Raw genomic sequence first — 21142 nt, forward strand, 5'->3', positions numbered from 1 at the left:
CATATTCTGATGAGACTATCAAATGCTGAAGAGGAGAAAGTTCTGAAAGCAGCAAGAGAGAAGTGATTCACCACATACAAGGGAAAAAACGTAAGACTAAGTACTGATTACTCAGCGGGAACCATGGAGGCAAGAAGGCAGTGGTATGACATGTCTCAGATCTTGAAAGAGAAAAATTGCCAGCTAAGAATTCCTTATCCCTCAAAATTGAGGGAGAGAATAAAATATTCACAGACAAACAAATGCAGAGATAAACTGTTAATAAGAGACCTGCCCTACAAGGAATACTAAAGGGAGCTCTACCAATTGCAAAAAAGGGTCCTAGACAGAGGCCTGGAGAAAGGCACAGAACTGAAGATATTAGTCAGGGTAATTTAAAGGAAATAAAGAGAGAGGGGAAAAATAGACCCAACAACTAAAAATCAAAGGATAAGATGGCTTGTTCAAGAACAGCCTTCACAGTAATAACACTGAATTTGAATGGATTAAACTCCCCAATTAAAAGATATAGATTGGCAGAATGGATTAAAAAGTATGAGCCATCAATATGTTATTTATAAGAGACTCATCTTCGACCCAGTGACACAAAGAGATTGAAAGTGAAAGGATGGGGAAAAAAAAGTATTCCATGCAAGCTACAGCCAAAAGAAAGCAGGGGTAGCAATACAAATTTCAGATAAAATAGACTTTAAATGCAAAGATGTCATAAGAGACAAAGAAGGACACTATATAATAATAACAGGGACAATTCACCAAGAAGAAATAACAATCATAAATGTTTATGCACCCAAAGGTGCTCCAAAGTACATAAGACAAACATTGGCAAAATGGAAGGAAGCAATAGATGTTTCCACAATAATCATGGGAGACTTCAATACACCACTCTCTTCTAGAGATAGATCAACCAAATAGAGGATCAATAAGGAAACTGAAAACCTAAAAATGTAATAAATGAATTAGACTTAACAGACATATATAGAGCATTACATCCCAAATTACCAGGACATACCTTCTTCTCTAGTGCTCATGGAACTTTATCCAGGATAGATAATATGCTGGGGCATAAAACAAGCCTCAATAAATTGAAAAAGATTGAAATTATTCAAAGCATATTCTCTGACCACAATGGAGTGCAACTAGAAGTCAATAACTCTCAAAGATCTAGAACATTCAAAAATATCCAGAGGTTAAACAACACACTCCTAAACAATCAGTGGGTCAAAGAAGAATTTGCAAGATAAGCTGCTAAATATCTAGAGACAAATGAAAACAAGAATACAACATGTCAAAACTTATGGTATGCAGTGAAGGAGATGTTGAGGGGGAAATATATAGCTCTAAATGCATACATTAAAAAGGAAGAAGGAGCAAAAATCAAAGAACTAATGGAACAATTGAAGAAGCTAGAGATGACCAGCAAACTAATCCTAAAGCAAATAGAAGAAGAAAAAATAACAAGGATTAAAGCAGAAATAAATGATATGGAGGAAAAAAATAAAATAAATAAAACCAAAAGTTGGTTTTTTGAGAAGATCAACAAGATTGATAAACCCTTACCTAGACTGACAAAGTCAAAAAGAGAGAGGACCCAAATAGACAAAATAATAAATGATAGAGGGGACTGTGGTTCCCAAAGACACTTAAAAAATCATATGAGGATACTATGAACAACTACATGTCAACAAATTAGATAATTCAGAGGAAATGTCAATTAGAATTGATCAGAGAAGAAACAGAAGATCTCAACGAACCAATAACAAGCAAAGATATCCAATCAGTCATCAAAAAGCTTCCTACAAATAAAAGCCCAGGGCCAGATGGCTTCACCAGAGAATTCTACCAAACTTTTCAAAACAGAACTGACACCATTCCTACTCAAACTCTTTCAAAAAATTGAAGAAAATGGAAAACTACCTAACTCATTTTATGATACCAACATCACTCTAATATGAAAACCAGATAAAGATGCTACAAGAAAGGAAAACTACAGGCCAATCTCCCTAATGAATATAGATGCAAAAATCCTCAACAAAATACTTGCAAATCAAATCCAAAGACACATTAAAAAAATCATACATCATGACCAAGTGAGGTTCATCCCAGGCATGCTAGGGTGGTTCAACATAAGTAAATCAATCAATGTAAAGCAACACATTAACAAATCAAAAGGGAAAAATCAAATGATCATCTCAATAGATGCTGAAAAAGCATTTGACAAAATCCAGCATCCTTTTTTGATAAAAACACTTCAAAAGGTAGGAATTGAAGGAAGCTTCCTCAAATGATAAAGGACATATATGAGAAACCCACAGCCAGCATAGTACTCAATGGTGAGAAACTGAAAGTTGTACTTCTAAGATCAGGAATGAGACAAGGGTGCCTGCTGTCACCACTATTATTCAACATTGTGCTAGAAGTGCTAGCCAGAGCAATCCAGCAAGACAAAGAAATAAAAGGCAAACAAGTTGGAGTGAAAGAAGTAAAATTGTCATTATTTGCAGATGATATGATCTTATATTTGGAAAAATCCTGAGAAATCAATGACACAGCTATTGAGCTAATAAACAAATTCAGCAAAGTGGCAGGATACAAGATTAATGCATACAAGTCAGTAATGTTCCTAAACGCTAGAAAAGACTAACTGAAGAAACACTCAGGAAAAAGATTCCGTTCACAATATCAACTAAAAAAATCAAGTACCTAGGAATAAACTTCACCAAGGATGTAAAAGACCTCTACACAGAAAACTACATAACTTTACTAAAAGAAATGGAAGGGAACCTAAAAAGATGGAAATATATTCCTGCTCATGGATAAGAAGGCTAAATGTCATTAAGATGTCAATCCTACCCAAACTGATCTACAGATTCAGTGCAATTCCAATCAAAATTCCAACAACTTATTTTGCAGACTAGGAAAAGCCAGTTATCAAATTTATTTTGAAGGGAAAGGGGCCTAAAATTTCTAAAAAAAATTCTAAAAAAGAAAGACGAAGTGGGACAACTTATGCTTCCTGACTTTGAAGCCTACTATAAAGTTACAGTAGTCAAGACAGCATGGTACTGACACAAAGATAGACATACTGATCACTGGAATCGGATTGAGAATTCAGAAATAGACCCCCAGATCTATGGTTGACTGATTTTTGATAAGGCCCCCAAATCCACTGCACTGGGACATAACAGTCTCTTCAACAAATGGGCTGGGAAAACCAGATATCCATATTCAAAAGAATGAAAGAGGACCCCTACCTCACATCCTATGCAAAAATTAACTCAAAGTGGATCAAAGACCTCAATATAAGAGACAGTATCATAAAGTTCCTAGAAGAGAATGTAAAGAAACATCTTCAAGACCTAGTATTAGGAGACAGCTTCTTAGACCTTACACATAAAACACAAGCAACCAAAGAAAAAATAGATAAATGGGAACTCCTCAAAATAAAAAGCTTCTGTACCTCACAGGAATTTGTCAAAAAGGTGAAGAGGCAGCCAACACAATGGGAGAAAACATTTGGAAACCATGTGTCTGATAAGAGACTGATATCTTGCATATATAAAGAAATCCTACAAATCAATAACAGTAGTACAAACAGCCCAATTGTTAAATGGGCAGAAGATATGAAAAGACATTTCTCTGAAGAGGAAATACAATGGCCAACAAAATACATGAAAAAATGTTCGTCTTCAGTAGCTATTAGGAAAATGCTAATCAAGACCACAATGAGATATCATCTCATACCAATAAGAATGGCTGTTGTTTAAACAAACAGGAAACAACAAATGCTGGAGAGGATGTGGAAAAATTGGAACATTCATTCATTGCTGATAGGACTGTATAATGTAATAGCTACTGTAGGAGACAGTTTGGGGGTTTCTCAGAGAACTAGATATTGAGTTACCCTATGATCCAGCAATTTCACTTCTTGGTATATACCCAGAAGATTTGAAAGCAGTGACATGAACAGATATTTGCACACTGATGTTCACAGCAGCATTGTTCACAATTGCCAAGAGATAGAAACAATCCAAATATCCTTCAACAGATGAGTGGATAAAAAAAATGTGGTATATACACATGATGGAATACAATGCAGCAGTAAGAAGGAATGAGGTCATGGAACATATCACAACATGGACAAACCCTGAAGACATAATGCTGAGTGAAATAAGCCAGACACGAAAGTAGTGATAGTGTATGCTACCACTAATGTGAACTCCATGAAAAATGTAAACTAAGTGTCTTTTAATGTAGTATATAGGAGACCTAGAGATAGACAGAAGCTAGTGAAGGGTGGATGATAATCTGATATGCACAGATATGATAATGAGGGTGAGCTTAATGGTATGGGAGTGGTCAGGTGGGACTATGGCTCATTAATGGGATTATCAGTACCAGTGATGCACTGAAGGTGAACATGCTTGTAAACGGTAGTTTAAGGCATGTAACCCACAGAGTAGCACCACAAGCTTGCAGCTGATAAGAACTCCTGGAAGTTTTATGTTATGATATTGTTTAAAGTTGAGAGTAATGATGATTATACAACTAATGAAGATAATGCCAGAAACTGACAGTTTATCTTGGGATAGAATATATTTTAAGTGAAATTAGGAACCCACTACTTAATAAATCAGGCCCTCAACTTGAGGCTTGGTCTTGTGAAACTTAGGGCTATCAATGGGAGGCTGAGCCTTCGAGGCACCTCCATGGAGCCTCTTTTGTTGCTCAGATGTGGCCTTTCTCTCTCTAAATCCAACTTGGCAAATAAATTCATTAACCTCCCCCTCACGAGGGACATGACTCTCAGGGGAATGAATCTCCCTGGTGACGTGGAACATGATGCCCAGGAATGAGTCTGGCCCTGGCAGTGAGGGATTGAAAATGCCTACTTAACCAAAAGGGGGAAAAAAAGAAAGGTAGTAAGCTAAGGTTACTGTTCTGGTTTGCTAATGCTGCCATTAAGGAAAATACCAGAAATGGATTGGCTTTTATAAAGGGGGTTTATTTGGTTACAAAATATTCCTAAGTCCATAGTAGTGTCCAAACAAAGGCATCAACAGTAGGGTTCCTTCACTGGAGGATGGCCAATGGCATCCGGAAACCTTTGTTAGCTGGAAAGGCACATGGCTGGCATCTACTGATCCCAGATTGTGTTCCAGCTTCTGAGCATTCTTCAAAATGTTGCTCTTGGGGTGGTTTGTCCTCTCTTAGCTTTTCTGAAACAAATTGTGGGCTAGCATCTCCAAAGCATCAGCAAAAGTCTGCTTTAAATGGCCATCCCAAAAATGTCACTCTCAGCTGCTCTGAGGTCCTTCTCTTTATGATTTCTTTTACAGGACTCCAGTGATTAAATCAAGTCCCACCCTGAATGGGCAGGGCCCATATCTCCATGGATATAATCTAATCAAAGGTATCACCCACAGTTGGGTGGGTCATATCTCCATGGAAACATCCAATCAAGAGGTATACCCTAATCAAAAAGATTAATCAATCTGCCCCACAAGATTGCATCAAAGAACATGGCTTTTTCTGGGGAACATAATATATACAAACCAGCGCAGTTACAGTGGCTGAAAAATCCCAAATCAATTCAATAGGCTATCCTGGAGGTTTCTATTATGCAAACTCCTGCTAGACATCCCAAATGGCCACAGTTATGCCATGCCCTTACCAAAAGTAGTCCCCAAATACCTACCTAAGATTCTATAAAAGATTCACTCACTAAGTTTTGTCTCAGAAACTTAAATCCACCAGAATGTTCCTACGCCAAACAAGTCCTTAAACCCATAGGCAACAGCTTCTTTAAGAACAACAATCAGATGCAGCCTCTTCCACATGCTGTCAACACCCCCTTTCAATATGAACAAGTTAAGGTGCTCACTGCCTAGACACCTCTGAAGACGGAGAAGAAGTGAGAGAAAGGGGTAACAACAAACAAGAAAATATTTAACAAAGGCTATGAATACTAAAACTTTATATAAATATACATATATATCTATAGATGTTGGACTGTCGGAATAGCTGGGAGGTAAATCACATGGTGGAACTGTAACCTATAGCATTTTTTTGAGATTTGCTCTATAGCTACTCATTGAATTGTGCTTTGAAATTCTTCATCTTTCTGTATATACTATATATTTCATCATAAGGAAAGAACTGAAACTGTGGAACTGTGACCCAAAACAATTTTTGAAATTACCTATATAACTCTTTGTTGAACTGTACATCAAAAGTTAACACCTTTCTGTATGTATGTTATATTTTACAATAGTGGAAATAGCTGAAGTTGTGGAACTGTGACCCATGACATTCTTTGAAATTTGCTAACTACTTGTTAAATCATACTTTGAAAGTTATCAGTATTACGTATATATGTTAAAGTTCACAATAAAAAAATGCATTAAAAAAAGAAATACTGGTGGAAATTGGGGTGGTATCAGATAATATTTGATTATCTGATAATCAAATAAGAAATGCTTAAATCCTTCTTTTGTCCAGCTGTCCTCTTGAGCTACTGTAGGAAAATATAAAACCCAGGGACAATGGCAAAAAGAAAAAAAAAAAAATCAAATTCCACATTATTACTAGTTGGGTGTTTGTGCCATATTTTAATGCAAAGCTCTCTGACAGACTGGGCTGGAGCATAAAGCCTACAACCGTAGGGATGCAGGTCTATCCTCCACTAAAACTAAAACTCAAATGTTCATATTCTACTATTATCTTGTCGACACAAGAGACAGAACCAAGGATGGACGACGATCTTGGTCAGGCTTCACATTGGCTTAGAACCTCTGCTGTGCGAAAGAAAGAACAGAAGGAAACGAAGAGGAAAGCACCGGCAACAAACTTAGGTCCTACCACTGCAGTCACACAGATGGAACAAGTGGCAGAGGCAGCAATGAGCTGGCCTGATAACAGCAAAGGAGAGGCCCAAAGAACAAGCCACGTCCATGGGTGTAAAGCTTTACGGTAGTCTGTCCCTTCTTTCTGGAACATATGTCCAGTCATCGCTCTCGAATGTGATCCAATTAGATGAATGTGTTTTGTTCTTTTTGAGGATGAGCCTGGAGAGTTAGGACCTAGAGGAAGAGAACTCTTGTTTTTGTTGTTGTTGTTGTTGTTGTTTTTTATTCAGGTATGTATTTATCCCTGCAGCCTCTTATTCCTTTTTGTCCAGACTTTTTTCTTCTTCAGCAAGCATGTCATGGGTATGAAACTTCTCTAAGCTATCGTGCCTTTATATAACTGAGGAAATGGCACACAGGATTATAATGCCTCTCTTCCCTCCAAGCCTAACATTTTATGCCTATATTTTTACATACAAACCCATGTGGTGCACACTGAAAAGATTTAAATGCATACTTCTTGCCCCAAGTTGCACACCATGTGGTTGGAATGACGGAGTAAAGTTAGTGAATTTTAAGAAATGACTTCAACATGACACTATGTGAATCCTATCAGTTCAATCGCAGGAGAGATCATTACAATTTAGAGGGGAAAGGAAAATTTTCATGGAAAAGGTAGCAATTAAACTCCAACCTGATGAACGTCTAGGGCAGAAAAGAGAGGGGATTGCCAGGAGAAAGAACAGGTCATAGGAGGAAGGGAACAGAGCATATCCTCCTCTAGCCATAGCAGAGTTTTATAAATGAAAGTGGTGAGAAATAAGTTGAGGTCCAGTCATTATGTCAGGTAGTTAGGGTTAGGCTAAAGGGAATTACAATCTTGTCCAATTGAAAAGGGAGAAAAATCAAGGGAACAGGCTTTCAAGTCTGACTTTGGGTTTTCACTAAATTCCAAAATTTTAAATCTAACAACTGGAAATTTTACTTCCAAGCTATCAACATATGATTTGTGGTTCCATGCATCTGGTAAATATTGTTTATTTCTAAGCCTTTTGAACTTGGGGTTTAGGAAATTTCCAATTTTGAAGTAAATATTTTCTAAATGTTCTAAAGATCAAGTATAATTTTATTTTTTCTTCTAAGGCTTAATCTGCACCACTCCATTTCAAACCACAGCTCATCACTGATTAAACAAATAATTACAAGCAGGGTCCATTTTTGGTGGTAATGAAGTGTAAGGATTAAGCTTAAATGATGCAATATACCCATGTCTAGCCTTACATAAATAAATAAAGGACCATTTGTTTCATTTCACTTCAATACACACTTTTGCAAGAGAATGTTCTATTTCCTTTGGCATACACACAAAAAATTCTAAGTATACATCTACATCTTTTTTAATGTTGAAATATAGCTTTGATTTGTCCTTTATTCAAAAATAGCTATATAATAAACACACTGGAAAAATTTTGGTGCCTTTTTCAAAAACAAACAGGCTGAATTTCCTCCCCAAATGCCTTGTGACATTGGCATCAGCGTAGCAGAAAACTTACAGATTCCCAGTCATGAGCCAGTTTGGATGAACCTGCTGTGTATTCCATCTCCAAACTTTACCCAGGAATGTCCTAAAAAATCACAAACCATTGGAGGAGAAACTTAAAAGTAACTCCTCCCTGGGACTGTCTCAAGTTATTTGGTCTTTGGAGAAGTAGGAAAAAGGGAAGAAAATGTGAGGGATGAAACCAACATTTTTGAGCATTGATCACAGAGCAGGCACAAAGCTAGGCTTTATATATTTAGTACCTTTAACATTACACCTTGTAATGTTAGTGTTGTTCCACCTATTTCCAGAATAGGAAACTGAAGTTCACGTTGAGTGAAAGTCAGTGGTACAAAGCAAATAAATGATGAAGGTGGGGTTTGAATCTGGAAAACCCTGACATGAAAGTTCAAAGTTTCAGTTATACAATCTTGTCAAAAATATAAAACTGACAAATGGATCTTATAGAACAAAAGATGACCTAAAGATTAATATTAGAAAATCTCAACTCATATTTTGTTTAAATTTATTCAGCTCTTGGATGACACATTCATCCAAAATAAGGTGTGATCTTGTCATTTAGAACAAAAAACAAAACACGAGTTGCCAAAATTGATTCCATTGCATTGGCCACCCTGCTGCTTAAGATGTCCCAGTAATCCAACGGGTTATGAAAAATTATCCATTGGACTTCTAAACGAGATTAATCAATCTGGATAGTTTGTGCTGCAAAATAGGACTTTTTCCATACAAAGGTGGAAACTGAATTAAGATAGATTTCCTACTCAATTAAATAAGACTTTATAGAGCTTAAACATTCTAAAAAATTTTCAGTTTCAAAAATGGTGTGGATCCAGTGTTCCTTCATTATGATTTTTTTTTAAACGTCACTTTACAAGCCACATTTTTTAACCTACAACATCCTCTGAAAATGTTCTAATTCACGTTTTTTGAACAGGAAGCATGCAGTGAGGAAAATGTAGAATATTTTACCAAACTCTAATCTCCAGTGAACGGCTTGTGCGTAATGTAAAGGTAAAATGAAGACGCCACAGATATGTAAATTATCCCAAGAGATAAAAAGTGCTTTACATATGTATATAAAAATATATGCACATAAACTCATTCATGACTTTCACCCTAGAATCTATTCATATTTTTGTTAAATTTACAAAAGCTTTACAAATGCTGCAACTTTATTTTTATTTTCATTATAAAAGCAATGTTACCAATATGGAGGGCAATGGGTATTTAGGAATGGGGATAAGCTTCCTTGTTGGGAGGTATATTTTATCTCTGACATTGTTTAGAATTGCTAGTGCTTGGCGTTGATAGATTGCAGGCCAGCTTTCAGTTGGTTTTGTTATTCTTTTTAAATTATCTACCAAAAAGGTACACTTTTATCACCTGCATCTGGGGTAGACCACCTCAGCTGTCCTCTTCCTTGGTGAGCTGCTGGAGGCTTTCTAGGTGAGCATCATCATGTTTAAATATTTTACTTTCCTTATCTTTAAAAAGGAACTAGAAGGACTTACTTCAGAAGGTTGCCATGAAAATTAAATAAATTACAATTTGTAAAGTGTTTAGAGTAAGCAAAGGGTAAGTCATGTAATGTAATGTAAACATTACAGCACTGTTATTTTAAATAAATAAAAAATGTTGAGAAGTCTAAAAGGTGTAAGCTCGCCCATTTTATAGACAAGGAAACTGAGTCTCAGAGAGGGTTATGAGAAATTCATCAAACATTAAATTGCTAAAGGCAGGATTCAAACTCAAGTTTATGAACATTAAACCTGTACCTGCTCTAAAGCTTCTACACGTGACACATGTTTTATGTTACCCATATTCCAGAAGGTTTCTATAGCCTTTGTTGAGTAATCCAACTATTTCTGTAATTTACATATTAACTTCCTGAGTTATTTATTTGCATACATATTTTTAACATAATACTTCATGTTATTTCAGAGCAGGTGCATTGAGATATGATAAGGTAAAAGCTGACATTTATTAAGGGAAAGTGAATTTTTTTTCACTCTTTTAAGCTAGTAAAAGCATACAAATTAGGTTGTTATTGTTATTTTAAGAAAAAGAACATTTTGTATTGAAAAACTGGGCCTTTCCAAGAAACCACTAACCAGATGCTGGGGTCTCGAGACATCCCAAAGGAATACTGGTAAGAAATGATGAAAGAACTCCTTCAGCACAAAAATCTAAGAAAGTGTGACACATTTTATAACTATGAATATTGTTTGCAAAAAAATTAGAAAATGTGCTTTATCATCAGATACTTAAACCGTGGGATATCCTAGTTTTGAAAATGTGGCTTAAGAGAGAGGGAGAATAAAAATAGCTAAGAAAAATTACTAGGAAATGGTTATTGCAAAAATCAAGTGGAATAGAAAGGAAATGCTAAATATCCAAAGTTTATTATGCACATGTGCCAGGGAATTAAAGTCTGTATTGGTAATTAACTGTTCAGTCTTTGATTCTACTTATAAAGGTAGCACTTAAAAGCTACAGAACATATTCATCAGCCAATTATTTGTCATCAAATGTTTATTGAGTGTTTATTATGTGCAGGGCACATTACTAACCACACAATATACACACTACATGCACACATGCAGAATTAGATACCATTTTAACTGATTTGATTTTTTTTGTTAGAGAAGTTGTGGATTTACAGAACAATCAGGCATAAAATACAGAATCCCCATATACCACCCTATTATTAACACCCTGTATTGGTGTAGTACATTCGTTACAATTGATGAAAACACATTTTATAATTGTACTATTAACTATACTGCATGGTGATTTGATTGTTTTTCACTCCCCTTTTATGTTTTTTATTTCAGTTTTTAAGGAGATTGAATTTTCTATAGGTGATACAGATATAGCCAATATGAATTCACCCTTTATGAACTTTAGCTCCCTTTATTATAGAGATTCAACCAACTCATTTGATGGCATGCCAACCCTTTCTCATTCTATCAACGAGGACATGGCATCTCCAAAAATGAACAAATAAATAATCTGAGAGAAAAATCTGTTCTACCCCATTTTATATACATTTGTCCTGTACATCTCTTCTACTAAAGTGGGGCAGAGCCACAGAGCACAAAAACTGTGTTATTCACCCTGCAACTACTGGGTGAGGCAGGTTGCCTTAAAGGAGCCCAAATTTACACATCTGTGTTTGTTTAAGGGGGTTTTGTTTGTGTATGTGTTTGTTTGATACCTGGCAACTGGCAAAATAAAAGCAAGTTCATCTCTGTCGGGAAGTGTTCTGAGTACTCTTTCAGATGGATTTTGCTAATTCTTGGGAAGGCCTGAAGTGTAGATAAGTGGAGATGATAGAAAAGTTGGATTCTTCTTGGTCCTGGTTTCCTTAATGTTTTAATTTCATCTCCTAGTGGGCAGCTTTTTGTTTTATGTCACTGGGCAGATGGCCATTGGCTCTCTTCCTGGTTTTATTGGAAGTTTCTTCAAACGGCTGTGGTAGATTTCAATGAACTTTTTTATCATGCTCACTGCACTTAATTTGGTGGTTGGGGAGTTCCAAGTCAAACAGAAATTTCAGGCAAAATGCTAAAAGGGGAAAACTTGAATCCAAATCAGCAGGATGTAAAAGCAATACTGTGTGTTCCAGGAACTTGCCCAGGGATCAACCTTGCTGGATAGTGATAGGCAGCTGTGACATTACCTGTCAGTGTTTGCTTCTCCAGAGGTTCCCAAGAATCACCTCAGGTTTGTCGAAGCCATGTCATGGCCTGGAGCCTGAGTAACTGGATACCTTTGACAGAGAAGACTTGATGCCCTCATGAAGGCGCCTTGCTGGGGTCTTGGCGTAAATGTGAGGGCAGCCCTGAAGAAGAATTACACTCACCAAGCCTTCCTGAACTCTCTTTTGTGAAACCCCATCCCCTTTGTTGCTCGCTTCTGGCAAACTGAGAACATCCTGAGAATGGGTCAAGGATCTTTCAAAGGAACCCCTGCCAGCAAAATTGAATCAGGTTTCCAAAAGCAAACTGGAACACTTTCTCTTGTCAGCCTGGGACGTTATGACAATTGGCTACTGAGACAGTGGGCATGACAGGAATGGGAGATGGGAAGGTATTATCCAAAAGTTAAAATACATCCTATCAGGCATTAAAATTAGTAAACTTAACTCATATTTCTCAGCTGATTAGTATAAATGTTGCTTCTCTGCTTGTTCCACCCTTTTTACTCTGCTTTGCCTATTTTTTCCTCTACATCTAAGTGGTTGAAAATTATAATTTTTTAGACATAGTGGATAGATATTTAGGAGCCCTAAAATAAAAGACTTTATTTATGTCAGTTAGAGATTTTAACTCTAAATTATTGGCTCCATTGTGTATTTCTGTCTCTGTAATCTGATTTGGTCCAAACGGCAGATTAGTTCTTATTTCAGACAGGCCAGAGGAACTTAATTAATTTAAGGTATAAAATGGAATAAATATATCAATGCCATAAATCTGTAGAAATGAAAAGGAATTTTGACACAGTTCAGAAAATTTTCACCTCCCTTTTACATTTTTGTTATTTTTATTTCAACAGAAATGGATTAAAAGAACACAGAGCAGTTTAGATAAAATACATGACAAATAGGAAAGAGGATTCAAGTCAAGGGAAAGCATGTGTGAACCTCACACCTGTCATAAGATCTGCTATGATTTTCTAGGAGTTGGGCACTGTAGTCAGTTTCCAGTTATCATGTATATGCTCCACAGCACAAGGCTAGAACACATATACAATCATGGTGGACTGTAAGTCAGCTTTCTGACCAAAAAAAGCCCTATTTATAGTGTTTGCCATTTTCTGTGGTGTAAATACTCAACACCATGGTGGATTTAAAGCTACAAACATGATGTCACTGAACATGGAATTGGGAAGAGGCTGAGTAATCTATGTAAAGCCAAGCAGGAGTGACAGAGCTGGCCTTAGGTATTCCACCTTACTCTTATTTCAGGGCCCTTTCTGCTACACTAAAACGATGTCTGAATCTGCCCCTGTATCATTACATCTCAACCTTAACAAGAAAAGCAGACGATTAGTGGTTATATTAAAACACAGGGATAATAATAGAAGCTAATATATTGAGGTAGGCACTGGCTGAAAAGCTATCCTTACTTTTTCCCCTCATATCTCCTTTCCCCTGGAAATTTCTGGGTTCATATCCACACTGAACAAGAACTGATGGCTGCTTGGAACTGAACTCCAGATGCCTCTCTTTCTAACCAAGGGCACCACAAAGGTTCTTTGACATGGCTGCCCTCAGGTCAGTATGGGGCAGCTCATACTTTAGGGTCCACAGAGATGCAGCTCATTCAGACTTGATTTACATCAGTGGTTCTCAAAACATGATCTGCAAGCCCCCAAAGATCCCCTGAGATCCTTCTGGGGGGTTTCATAGAACTCAAAAGTATTTTAATAATAATATTAAGATATTATTTCCAAAAATAAATAGTTTCCTTTAAGAACACCCTTTGATAAAGCAGGAGACATCATTAATTTTGTTAACTCCTGGCCCTTGAATAACCATTTAAAAAACATTTATAATTGACATAAGTAGATGGAAATACACATAAAGCACTTGTGCTGCATGCTATAGTACAATGGTTGTCTTGAGGAAAATCACATAATGTGATTTGCTAGCAAAACTGACCTCTTTTTTCATGTTACACTGATTTCGTTTGAAAGAACCACTATGGTAATTCAGGCTTGGATATTTGGTAGACTTTTCTCAAAATGAATGAAGTGTGTCTGTCACTTAAAGGAAAGCAACTGGCAGTATTTTTGCCAAAGATGAAATTTAAGCTTTCAAGAGAAAGTTGAAATTTTGGAAACCTTGTATTCACTGACGTAAGCTTGAAAGTTTTCCAGTATATAAAGACTCTTCTGACACAGTAGGTACTCATGTTAACAAGGTTTTTTTTGTTATTTTTGATATTGCATAAAATATATTATATTTGGAACATTTGTTTAATTTAGTTAACCAATGTTTTTTAAATGGGCAGTTCCTGATATTATAAAATCACATATTGATTAAAAAAATCAAAAATTCAAAATGCAAGGTAGACTAATGAATTTTAATACAGAAAATACTTAAAACAACCTTTTAAGAAACTACCACAAGTTTTGGTGTATGCATAATTACCTGAAGATAATTCATAATTATCTGAAGAGGCTATTAAAATACCCCTTCCTTTTCTATCTATGTACCTGTATAAGCCTGTATTTCCTTCACTTCAACTAAAGCAACATATTGCAACAATTGATTTCAGATATGGGAATCCAGGTATCTTCAAACAGATCTGCAAAAATGTAAAACAATGCATCTCCTCCTACTAAAGGTTTATGCTTTGGAAAATAGTTATTTTTCATTAAAAATATGCTGTTTATGTAAACAAGTTTAGTAGACTTATCAATGTTATTTTTAAATAAATAAATAAATATTTTTAAAGATTTCTCAGTTTTAATTTCTAATATAGTAAATATTGATAGAACCCATATAGATGAAAGGTTTTTGAGGTCTCTGTGATTTTTTAAGTTGTGAAGGTGTTCTGAGATTTAAAAGTCTCAGAACACCGGTCTAGACCAACCATTCCAAGAAGACATGACTTTGGAGTAAGATGACAGTATGGTGAGCATATATAGTCAATGATGGCTGCCATTAATCCCTTTTCTCCCTTTAAGTGCATGCTCCTCCTCACATCAAGAAGTTGGGTCTATTTTCCTTCCCCTCTAAATGGGCTGGTGCCCTTTAATATGGTACTTCAACACCTGAATCTTAAGAAGCCATTTAGTTTCTGCCTAGATACCTTGGAATACTCAATCTTAGAACACCTGGAACCCAGCCACATAAAGACTGTGAGTTCCAACTCCAACTTATGAAGTTGCTCTGGCCATTAGATCTGGGAGTGGTCCCCAACCCACAGCCAGCATCAACTGCCAGTCACTTAAGGAGCCCTCTTGGATATCTGGCCTGGTCAATGACTCCAGCCTTAGCTGCCATTTGATTGCAATTGCATGTAAGAATGCCAAGCAAGAAAGTTTCAGCTAAACCTGGTCAACTCTCAAGAACTACTGGAGATAATAATAAGATATTTCAGGCCCCAGAGATTAGGGTTAGTTTGTTATGCATCAACAGAAAACCAGAACAGTGAGAAAAACTACAAGATTCTTAGCTAATCAGATATTTATGATTTCAAGTGTGATGGCAGATGATCCATCCGGTTATTTGGTTTAGGTTAAGCTTCCAACCAGGTCCTGAGGAGACAGTCTGAGAGTAAGTGGCCTACCATGAGAGGTACTCAGGATGCATTAGGCTGGTTCTGCAGGTCCCAGTAGAGAAGAGAGTGATTCAAGGAAGAGCTCCAGGAAAAGGGTGGCTGTATGGCCAAGATTGCAAAAGATGGGGAGAACTAGAGTCCTAATCATAGCCAAAGCAGAAGCCCAGTCTTGTGAACTCAGCAAACACAGCTGTGTCAGAGGACAGCTGGAACAGCGAGTATCTAGCATGCACTTCCAAAGGACCTGATTCCAGGTTTATCCCAGCAGTAACAGAATCAGCAGCAAGTCGCATTTCAAGTCCCACTGGTCACTGAGTGTGAAGCTGCTATTGTGCTGCCTGCTTCCATCAAAACTATTCATAATTACTTCAGACGTAGGCAATTACTGACTTACCACACCTTCTTTAAAACCCACAGACATCTGAAAATTTGCTCAGCCTGAAGAGATGCCTAAGACAATGTTCCAATATTAATGCTTTGAAAGAAAGTATATAACTATTAGGGAAAACTCCAGAATTTCATGTAGGATGAGTGGAGAGGCTAGGAGAATTATCTTTAAGGAACATTTGCAGAGCAAGTATACTGTTTACAAAAGACTATTTCGCTGGGAGGCTTTGTGGTAGCTGACAGATTTTGGTGGGGAGAGAAGGAATGTTAAAATTCCCACAGAACCCCTCATGGCACCTCATTTCTGTGTAATCTAAATGAGATTTTCAAAAGGAGACAGTTTAGACCACCAGAAGTTAGTATTGTTCAACCAAATTTACTCATAAAAATGAACCAAGAAGCTTCCATTGCACGCGTGGCAATGTAATTGGAGGATGTCAGTAATCCTTTGAAAAATATACCCCAAACAGTTCTGTGTTTGAGGAGGTAGACATGGCATTACACAGGCTTTGGAATCAAAGGCCTGGATTTAAGGTCCAGCTGGCTTCCACTTGATCGTGAGTCTTGACTGACTCATTTAACCCATTGGTTCTCAACCTGATTGCACGTTAGAATCACCTGCAGAGTGCTTACAAAATGCTGATGGTGCTGTCCATCCTCAGGGACTCCAAATTAATTTTTCTTGGGTGGGGCCCCAGGTATCAGCTCTTTTTTTGGTTTGGTTTTTGTTTTTAAGATGCCCTGATGAGTCTCATATGTAGCCAGTTTTGAGAATTTCTAATTAGCCTCCCTGAGTAACATCTAACTCCCAGGATCATAGGCAAGCTCTACACAGACATTACACATAAAAGCCTTCATAATCTGGAGGGGATCACACATATATATTTCTTACTGTCTGTCTTAATTGTAAAGAATAAACTTGCCATATGGGAAATGGGGTAGTATTTTTACTTCCATTATAATGAGATTTGTTGATCACCAAGTACATAGATTCATTCTCTATATAACTTTTTTTCTTTAGAAGTGGCAAGCAATGTTTTTTTAATGGTGGCAAGTCTCAATGTTTTGCGGTATTTTATTGGGAATTTAACCATTAGGCTAAGCTGATTTCTAACACACGTGCCATTGAAACTCTACCTATAGGAAGCTCCACGTAATGGATAACAGCAGCTTGTTATTGACAACCATTAGTGCAGTGGTTAAGAATGATGGCTGACACCAAGTTGCATAGTTGAATTAAAGCTCATACACTTAGTTTCTGGTGAAGTACTTCACTTTCCACTGTCTTAATTTCCTCCTATGTAAAATGGAGATGTGAGATGTTAATAATTATATCTTAGAGCTTAACATTATCAATACATGCAAAGCACTCATAATAGTGACTGGCATACAGTCAGCAATCAGCAAATGTTATGTATTATACACTGGCACAGCCTTGGAAGTCAATAACTGGCTAATATGCATGTGCAAAAATGCCCTTTTCTGATAGACTATTATGTACTCTCTTTTGCAATTAATATACGGTAGAAACTGAGTAATCTAAGGGCTATATAACTGTATTATTTTTCGATGGGAACTTTCATTCATTCATTCATCTAGAAAGCATTTTTTTAAGCTACCAGGTACTGTGCTAAATGTTAGGTTAAAAAATGAGTGAGATTCCTTTAAGAATTCATAGTTTATTGGATTAGATAGACATGAAAAATATAAAAACCCATATTGAAATATGTGTATAGTACTATGGAAACAGAAGAAGATAACCTGAGGAGTGGTAAAGGTTCCACAGGGGAGTGACTTTTGAGTTATGCCTTAAACAAGATGTTAGAGCGACAGAGAAAGAATCTTTCAATGGATCAAAGGAGCCGAGGAGTCAAGTTGCTGAGTATCAGCCACACGGAAGCAGTGGCCTAAAGATCCTCTCCGAGTTCAGATTACTTTGTTCCTGTCAATTGACAGCTCGCAGCTGTATTAAAATTATGCAGGCATTGCTAACATCTTAACATAAACTCCTCCTCTGTGAAGCCCATTGTTAAGGCAATTATTGGCATATGATAGTGCACCTAAATGCTAGCCAGCCCTTTCTTCTATGCACTGAAGACTCCCAGGGAAACAGAATTCTCAAACTGATAGTCCTGAAGCTGAAAAAGACCATTTATACTTGATAATCATTTGGGGAATTGCAATATTATCAATAGTCAACTATTCACAATCCTGAGCAAGGTTAAGTTTTGCAAAGATCTTTGACATGGAAAAAAAATGGTAGAAAAAGTTGAAAGAAGTCAGATCCTGGCTGCAGAAACTATTGAAAGACTTGACCACAGCGACACTGTGATCTCTGCACAGGCTAATTTTCTAAGATACAAGTTCGGTACTATACAAGGAAGTATTGAAGCTTCCTTTTACTTTGTTTCTCATACTCAAAAAATAAATTTCTTTCAAATAAATTAGTGAAATTCCTGGATCCCAACATTAGAGTAATGACAGCTCCCTTTTAAATTTCTGGATCTAAAGAATATTTTGGGAAATATATATTTTTCATGCTGTAGTCTACCCATTATACAGTACAAATAACTTGGACAATTGTCACCAGTGATATATACTATTCTCAAAAGGCTTTGCTCAACTTGTAATGACAAATGGAAAATTTTCTATGAAGGAATTAATTTGTATTTTTACAACCTAGTTTCTAACAACATCAACTGGGTGGAAATCGTAACTCTGAAGAATGCACGGTGACCTCGACAACTTTGGCAAAGTTTCCTGAAAGAAAATATTATACAAAATATCTTGGCCAATGACCAAGATACCCAAAAAGAGTCAAGTTCCATTTTCTAAACAAATTTATTCTGAGTCTTCCTTCCCAGGGCATCCTAGTCCATTGTCATTTGAATAAACAAAACTCTTATTGTACCATTCCTGTACAACACCCTGATGGACTTTATATAGCATAATCTCTAGGGTAAGCTTCTTTCATTGCAGAATTTTCACTGAAGACACTTGAATCTGCAAGAAGCTTGTGGCAGTAACCTTCTATATCCTGGGCAGGCATAGATGACACAATGGAGTGGACTGGCTGAGAATGTGAAGGATTTCTTATGTTCTGTTTCTTCTGTTGCGAAAAACTCTGCACTGTGTGGATCACGCTAATGCTGGAAGGTACATCTTTCACTTCTGTGATGTGAAATAGTGAAGTATATAATCACCTAAGGCATTTTCATGAGTTATTATATACTTGGCTTAGAGGACGCTGCAACATTCTGTTTATTTAATTTGCATGGTACATGTCTAAAGGGCAGCAATCTCAGTAGGAAGGCATTCATTCATACAGATAGTTAAGACAATCTTTGGGGATTCAGATGGACAAAATAGATCCAACATTTCAATTTCACATCCTCTCTGGTGGTAAAGAGCCAATATTAATGTCTTTCTAGAATGAAAATGTGGTGACATGAAAATAGAGAATTACTGAGCCCGGAAAACGTGGATTCTAATGACGATTTGCTACAAACTAGCAAGCTGAACTTGAGACATTTAGTTTTCTCATGTGTAAAATGGGGAAACATGTTTTTCTGTCTGCTCTGTGAGGTTGTTTCTGAGCATGGCCAGAGCATCTGATATGTTTGCATGCCCAGCATCCAGTCCTTGGTGTTCTTTTTGGAACATCTAGGTCTATCATGCGTAATGTGTTGGAGTTTAGTTATCCAAAGTCAGGTTAGCTTGGGAATTGAGATGGACAATTCTGCAGAGCTCGGGGTGGGGGGTGGTGGGGGGAGTAAATTTGATACATAAAGAAATTACACTTCATAGTAATGAATGTGGCAGAACCTTGACAGGATAGCAAATTACAGAGGCTTCTTGGTCTCTGCTATTTCCATTGCAAATTCTCCACTGGGGACTCTACACATCTCCAGATTTGAGAATTGGCTTAATTTTCCTGCACATCTTTTATCTGTTTTAGCTTACAGCAAAGCCAAACAGAGGATAACATATAATAAAAACAATTGCATACTGCCAAAGTAAACCTCTGTGCAAAAGAGCAGGTTTGTAGCTCTTTGGAAACATTTAAAATATAATTAGGAATATATATATATAATGCACAGAATAAATCCAAACAACAGAGCTGTAGAAAATTACTGTGGCTACTCTCTCCATTTAAAAATAGTTTTAACCCAAGCAATGTGGCAAGGGTGTCATAATATCCTCTGCACATTCTTACATGCTAGAAGTATTAAAACATAAGGATTTTTCCCTTAAAAAAAAATGATGCAGCAAGCACTTTGAAGGTGGAAAATAAGCACCTCATGGTTCCTGCTTCCCCTCTAAAACCTATGGAAAATTACGAATTTAAAAGACATTAACTGTAACCTCTAAAACTGCATTCTTTTTAAGGTCAAAGGACTAGATATGCCATAAGGTAAACTACCTCTTATAATTTCTACCACATCGTCTACTTTTCAATGATTTCAAGAGTTCCTTATTTTTCATTTTATGCTCAGAAAACCTATTTCTATTATCAACCCATCTTTTTAATATGTATTTGACTACTGGATAGAGGCCTACAGGCTCAGTTTGGTTCAAATTCTTGAACTGAATGCTCTGAATCTTTTCCTGTATTAAATACAAAAATACTGACATCAGTGATATAAGGTTCCTATCTTTAGGAAGGTCACAAAATGGTTGATCTTGTTGTCATTGTCCAAAGGTCGTAACTAAAATCATGGTGTGATTAAATCATTGGAGAATTTATAGTTTGAAGATCCTGCAGAGGATCTAAAATAATCCAAGGGATTACACAGAAAATAGTACAGAATGATCAGAAAAATAAAACGTATTTACTATTCATTTAACACACACTAAACATAATAACTTTCTGTTTTCCAGGCATTATTTCAAGTGTTTTGACAAACAATACCTCACTTAATTCTCAGATACAACATCTGAGGTGGGCACTATCATTATGCCCCATTTTGCAGATGGAGAAACTAAGGCACAGTTTGGCCTAGCCAAGCTAGGTTCTGAATCTAGGGAGTCTGGCTCCAGAATCCATGTTCTGC

At 36.7% G+C, this 21142-nt stretch overlaps 1 protein-coding gene across 4 annotated transcripts in view; it reads right to left on the reverse strand.

The window, feature by feature from the left end:
• Positions 1-21142, reverse strand: part of ANGPT1 (angiopoietin 1) — a 248791-nt gene that overhangs the window by 129834 nt on the left and 97815 nt on the right. The gene's annotated exons all lie outside the window — the stretch shown is intronic.

The sequence above is a fragment of the Choloepus didactylus genome, chromosome 14 (assembly GCF_015220235.1).
Source record: "Choloepus didactylus isolate mChoDid1 chromosome 14, mChoDid1.pri, whole genome shotgun sequence".
Taxonomy (NCBI): Eukaryota; Metazoa; Chordata; class Mammalia; order Pilosa; family Megalonychidae; genus Choloepus; species Choloepus didactylus.